Source organism: Sinocyclocheilus anshuiensis, unplaced genomic scaffold (genome assembly GCF_001515605.1).
Source record: "Sinocyclocheilus anshuiensis isolate Anshui unplaced genomic scaffold, SAMN03320099.WGS_v1.1 scaffold96, whole genome shotgun sequence".
Classification (NCBI taxonomy): Eukaryota; Metazoa; Chordata; class Actinopteri; order Cypriniformes; family Cyprinidae; genus Sinocyclocheilus; species Sinocyclocheilus anshuiensis.
In genome coordinates, this window is record NW_015554094.1 from 1,329,676 (window position 1) to 1,336,898 (window position 7,223).

A 7,223-nucleotide genomic window follows, 5' to 3' on the forward strand; every position below is an offset into this window, starting at 1 on the left:
TATATATATATAATTAAGCCTATATTAGGACAATTAATCATAATTAATAAATAAATGTATTTTTCTTACAGGATCATTCATCGTTAAAAATGCATACATACATACATATAGATAAATAAATACATTTATACATTTCTTATAGAAAACGAGGCATATTTTAGGACAATTAATTAACATATTTTAGGGGAAGAACCCAAACCTCATATAACAAGGTCTGAGCAGAAAGACTAAGCTATTAACGTATTAACAAGAGATGGTGCACTTGCAAGCATTCATCTGGCTTTGCATACATGCATATAAATGTATATTTCTGAAGCAGTGACGCTGGTCTCAGCAAACACAGCAAATTCCTGACTTTTTCATTACAGACGGACAAACCTAGCTTAAACAGCTCCTGAAATCGCTCATGAGTCTGTTCTTGAGGAGCGGGACGTTTGGTCCGTGTCCAGGGTCAGCAGAGGAGGCCGTCTTTCCAGATCTTTCCTCTGGTTAGTGTCAAGCTAATGATCTCTCCAAGCCCGTCTGCAGCCCAGCACAAAACTCTGGCATGATTTAGTGGGGTACGAAATGCACTCCCGACGCTGGCTAGCAAATATGACTTGCATTTGCACATTTTTCCAATTTATCTCATTGAATTAAGGGCGCAGACTTTTGGACACTGCAGCAAGATCTTGAGTAAAGCCATCCTTCTTCAAGGCATCAGCTGAAAACATGATGTTGTGCAATGAAACTGAGTTTTGATGTTTTGAGTCACAGTGGTGTGTTTCCAAAGGATCAGAGGTCCTGAAGAGATCCTGAGCCGGACTTCAACGGTGAATTCAAGAAAAAAAGAACTGGGTCTGATTTCATGTTTTTGCATTTGCATCTCATCCAATTGTTTGTTTGCCATTTTGACCAATTAAATGCACTTTAAAAGGCCTTTGAATATACCAAATAATAATCAAAAAAAGCATAATATTTATTTATAATTTCTCTGTTTTGAAAAATATTCTAAAACAGGATTATTATCATTAACTATTCAGAATTTTAAGGCATTTTTGGTAATTGGATATTAGTTACATTTACAATTATAGTTATTACAGTAAACTAAAACAAAAAAATGCGTTACTTGAAGTAAAATAAATAAAACAAAACAATAACATTGTAACTTTTTATTTTATCTAGTCGCCAAGGCAACACACCTGGATGACATTTTTCCCATTTTTCTTCCCTCAGGGAAAGGAAATGTTTTGTAGCAATAGTCAAACAAAAACCTCCAGCCATATTTCACAATAATGCGCTCTGACAACTCTATCCAGCCCGGTGACATGTGGGGGGGAGGGGGAGGTGGGGGGGTGGGGAATAAAAAAGTGGAACTAATACACAACACCTGTTTCTGTCAAACCCAGCCGCAGCGACAGCTGTGAGACTGACGGACGGAGACAGAGAGAGGACAATCTGACAGGTCAAACAGCCCAGAGCCCAACACGAGCGCTTCGTCTGTAATATTTCACATATGACTTCTGTACGCTATCGATTTCTCCCATCAGAGGAAGAACTGGTTCCAATTACCTTAACCGTAAAGTCTGTGACACTGACGACGTGATATATATCCACACGAGGATATGATGAGTCAAAGGAAATCAAACCTGTAACAACACTATCAATTGAACTGATCGTCTACCTGTATAGATTAGGACTTATTATATTATTTACAATACCATTCAAAGTTTGGGGGCTTTTTTTTTTTTTTTAAGAAATTAATATTTTTCATCAGCAAAGATAATGTAAATATTAAATTAAAAACTTAAACTTCATGAAAATTTCAAAAAAAGTTGAAGGCCTAAAAACAAAAAAAATCTCTCTCTAAATATATATAAAATATATTTACATATATAATAAAATAGGCTTAATTTTCTATAAGAGAAATGTATTTATTTATTTATTTATATATGTATTTATTTATTTATTTATTTTAATTACTAAAGGTCCTAAAATAGGCTTTATTTTCTATAAGAAAAAAAATATTTATTTAAAATTATTAATGGTACTAAAATAGGCTTTATTTTCTATAAGAATAATTGTATTTATTTATTTATAAATGATTAATTATCAATTTAAAAGAAAACAGTAAAATAAAGAAGTATTTAATACTCAAATGTATGCATATTATGTTAATATGAAAAAATGCAGCCTTGGTGAGCAGAAGTGACTTCTTTGTTATATATATTATTTTACATATATATTATGAATGTTAACAGAAAACATATTACAACGCATTAAAATCATTGTGATATTCACAGTGCTTAAATTGACATTGTCAGCCCCAATATAAATGTTCTGTCTGAGGTATAATTCAACAATTCCACTAAATCTGAGTGAATTTCTGCAGGGTCGTTAATTGGGATATCATATCTAACCTTGAAATCGAACCCTCGCTCGCGGTCTCCAAAAGAAAACTGTGGCTAATGACTAATTTCCTCTCGTTCTCTTGCCATTTAATTGCCAGTGTTTGGGTTGCATTTGTAACTCAATCTGGTGCTACGAGCCGCTACTACAAGCACAGGTCAAAGCGACATCAGCCGAGGTCAAACCTGCTTCCAGTGACCCGAGTCTGGCCCGATTTCACCCATCAACTCAGAGATTACTAGGATCACACAATCAGAAGAGAGTTACAGCATCAAACTGACATATTTTGTGGTTGATTCAATCAGTTCTGTCATTCATTGTCCAAATGTAAAGTGATCCACATTTGGGTTTAATACATGTGTACAATTTACTCATATAGCCACATTGAGATCCCCATATCTCTGAAATTGAACCATACAGGCCCTTAAAAATGAAGATACCAAAAGAACATTTTGTGAAGACACAACATCTAAAAGGATATTAATACATCTTTAAGACTTCTTGAGTTACAGGCACGCAAACTTTGGAAAAGTGATATTTTTGGCACTCAGACTTAAACAGGTATGTTCTACACAGCTGTTTTGAAAGAGGGAAACAAGATACATTTCAAGTTGAAAATTGATTTTTCTTCAGACATTCCTTATTAAAACAAAAAGTATCAGGTGTATGCACAGTTACCAACATTTGGATTTTGACCACTGAAAATGTGTCTAATTTACTCTTGGAGCCACACTGAGATCCCCAGATCTCTGGAACTGAACCATACAGGGTCTTAAGAATTGGTATACCAAAAGAAACGTTTGTTAAGAACCAGAATCTAAAAGAAAATTAAGATGTCTTTAATGCATCTTGAGTTACAGGCATGCAAACCTCAGGAAAGAAACACAAAAAGTGCTTTTTCACCATTGGCTTATAATGCGACAAGGATTGCTAAAGTCAACAGATTTTACTAAAAGACCGATCTCTGAGTAAAAATAAAATAATGATGCTGCCATCTTTCTGAAGTCATTTTTCTGCCCTGTAATTTGGCTCCAAATCTCAGGTGATGGTAATTTTGACCCTCCTCTACAAAATAGTGGATTATTCAGTAAATATCCATTCATGGCATTTAACATTTTGGCTTTCATCACTATTTATATTTGTCCTTCTTCAGAAAAAAATATGAACAAAATCATCAACGAAAGTCCTTGGCTCAGCTAATCGCTCTATGCAACCATCCTTAAAGGGGTCATATGATGCGATTTCAATTTTTCCTTTCTCTTTGGAGTGTTACAAGCTTTTGGTGCATAAAGAAGATCTGTAAAGTTGCAAAGACTAAAACATCATATGACCCCTTTAAAGTGTATGAGGGAAAAAGTGAAAATGAGACACTTGCAAACTTCAATTAAACTGTTTGTATGTACGTTCTTAACTGTAGCATTTTCAGAAAATGCCCAACAAACCCTCCAGCTGAAGAGAAGTATGCATGTTTGATCTTATTTCTGTCCCCGATTGCTTTTTCAGCCTCTTATCATGAAAGCCCGGAGTTAACAGGACAACATCTGTTTCCTTACTGATTTTTATTCCTTTTGGAGCACATACTGTGCAAGCGGAAAGAGAAATCCAGCCAGTCATCGCCAGAATCAGCGCTCCGGCCAACGAAAAAGGACACGAGTGGCAAATCACCAGGTCTGAATCTGGATATTAGATTTCAAGGTCTTTGTGTTGGTTGCCAGTGTTTACTGTCATCCAGGGTAAAGAGCAAATAAAAGCAAAAACACATTTGAGGCTCATATAATCAGCCCGTCTTGCAATATTTCACATTCAGACAAACTTTACACTTCACTTCAGACTCGTAATGGACATGTTAGTAAACCGGCACCCTCTTGTGGATCAGCTCATGTGTGAAACTCACCCAAAACATGTCCAGGTCACAATTCACAAAAAAAAAAAAAAAAAAAAAAAAATTTTTTAAAACTTTCCTGGTTATGATTCTGGATCCTTTAATGATTCTTTTAGCACTTTAGAGGACTCATCACAACCAAAAAAATGTAAAAAAAAAAAAAAAAGTTATTTAATACTTTTTTGAAAGATGCCTTTTGTAGAACCATTAGGCGTTATTTACAGCAATACTGTCATGTTAATTAAAAATGCTTTCCACCTAAATGCTTACATATGTTTTATGCCATTTTTAATTTGATTTAATATTTTACAGCCAGCAGTACTATATATAAGTATCTATATAGAAAGATGTGTGTGTGTATATTTATAAATATTATATATTTTGAATTAAATATTTTGTTAATATTGTTTGTGCTGCAATTTATGCTTATATAAAGATATATAAAATGTTCTAATTTATAAATAGAAGTTCTAGAACATAATTCATTATACACACACACACGCACACTCTGTTTCTCATTAAACAAAACATAATTTATAATATTTTTTGGGTTATGACTTGAACGTTCTTTACAGGTTTGCTCAAAAACACCTGAGAAGTAAGACTCACACAGCGACTTTCAATGCTCATCTTGCAATGTTCAAAAGAAACAATTTTAAAAAACAAAATCGATGCTCTGTACCATTACAGTCCATGTTTTATTCTTAAATGGGCTTGAACTGTGACCAAAAAGTGTTTTCTATATAAAATTGGCTACAGTATTTTGCAAAAATTATTTTTTCACTCTTGCTTTCGGTTTTGGCTGCTCTTAGGCTTGAGGGAAAAAAATCAGTTTGTCAACTTCAATTAAATTCCCATTTCATTGCATTTTTCATTGCGAGTGCCTGGCAGTCTATGGCCAACTCTATAAGGGCATGTACAGGGAGATAAACATTTCCATGTTTTCAGTGGAAAAGCCCTGGGAAACATGGCTGAACTTTCAGCATCGACCCTCTCGGACACATATTCTCATTTTTCTATGTCCTAGAATGGCTGATGAAGTATTACAGCAAACAAGCCAGGTGCACGGATGCAGCCAGCAGAGATGAGCTGAACTGAAGTCATTCCCAGACACAATATATCAGCCGGAGTGGACTCTTCAACATCAAGGGAAGAGACAAGGGTATTTCAGTGAAACATTTACAATCTGGGTCAGCAGCTAGTCAAACAGCAACATATCAGAGGACAGATGAGGAGAAGAGCTGCAGCACTGAAACACTACACAAAACGACTGAATGCATTCACACACAGTATTGATGAAAACATTCCCGCAGGTCATGACCAATACATTTCCATGATTTTTCTAGTCTTTCAAGATCAGAGCTGAAGGATTTGTTTTTACAAATAATTTTAAAGAGTTTGGATTTACATTTATGCATTTGGCAGATGCTTTTATTAAAAGTGACATAAAAAAGGACTGGAAATTACAGTGTTTATTTATTTTTGCTTTATAATAATATACATTTGGTAGGAAATGTGCTTAATTGTCATGAAAATAATGTCATAAAAATGCAAAATCTTAATAGTTTTAAAAACAGTCTTCATTTGTTTCTTTTGAGTTTGGGGTAAAATATGTTCTACATGTTTTTCACTCTTTGACGACATAAAAGTCATCAAAATAATATTTTGCATAAAGCAAAATAAAAAGTCTAATAAATGATACAATGATGTAAAAATATTTTATAATTTACACATTTGTTTTTTAATTTTTTTTATAATTTAGATTCTCTCTCTCTATATATATATATATATTATTTTTTACATTATAGTATGGTACAGTAATATGAATTTGGTTTATTGTCATGACAATAATGTTATAAAACTGCAAAATCGTAATGGTTTTTATTTTTATACTTCATATAATTTCATACAATGATAATGCAAAATATACTTTTGAGTACATACTCTTGGGGTTGGGTGAAATATGATTAAATATGAAATGATTAAACGATTAAATATTTTAGAACGGAGCATAACTATAAAACGATAGAAACACTATACAAATGTGCATGACTTTTTGCTAAACACAGTTTCTCCTTTCGACTTTGGGGTGGAGTCTGAATATGAATCTGAATATGATCTGCACATGTTTTTGACAGGTTTTTCACTCTTTGATAAACTTTATGATGTTAATAATAAAGCTAGCTGAATGCTGGGACACATGTATGTTAAAATATGTGTGTGGGGGGGGGAGTTGACTGCAACAGTATTTTTCACACACACACAGTCCTGCATAACAATACTGAGCACCGCATCCCTCCTCAACAATACAACTCAACACAAGCATCTCATCCATTCACATCACTAACACACGCCAATACACATCCAGCTGCAGTCACACAACATACAACCACCTGAAACACAGCAAAACATGCCGACGAAACTGAAAAGTTGTGCCCTAAACAGTCACAACACATTTTCCGCCCACAACAAGCTGAAGACAACCACAGGACAGAGAGAGAAACGCGGCGCTCGCACTGATTTCCAGACGCGCCTGCGTCATAATGGACAGACGGCACGTCATAATAGATCAAAGATACAAAGTAACAGCGAAGGCGAGCCAAATGTATCTTACCTCGATGCGAGCTCGAGCGCGTCCAGCAGCGTTCAGCGGATAATGTGAGACGGGGGCAGGATGGTTTGGGTGGGAAGGAACTACAGGAAGTGAGGGGCAGATCCCGAGGACATTCACTCAGGACCTGCGCAGAGCAGCCGGACACAACACACACTCGGGCCGTGTCTCAATCACACACTACCGTACTACACGTGCCATTTTAGAAGTATGGAATATACAAAGCACAGCATGCGTAGTATTTTAAAAGCATTTTCTGTACTACATCTTACAAAGGCCTTGTTTGATGTACTAGTTTACTGAATAGTGTGCAGCATATACTGTATACTGCATACTACATAC

At 35.0% G+C, this 7,223-nt stretch overlaps 1 protein-coding gene across 1 annotated transcript in view; it reads right to left on the minus strand.

Annotated features, from left to right (window-relative positions):
• The window catches only part of disp1 (dispatched homolog 1 (Drosophila)), a 51,969-nt gene extending 44,959 nt beyond the window's left edge, over positions 1 to 7,010 (minus strand). The window contains exon 1 of the mRNA XM_016461679.1: positions 6,885 to 7,010. The gene's annotated coding sequence lies outside the window, so the exon portion shown is untranslated. The remainder of the gene's footprint in view (positions 1 to 6,884) is intronic.
• Positions 7,011 to 7,223: the final 213 nt, after the last annotated feature.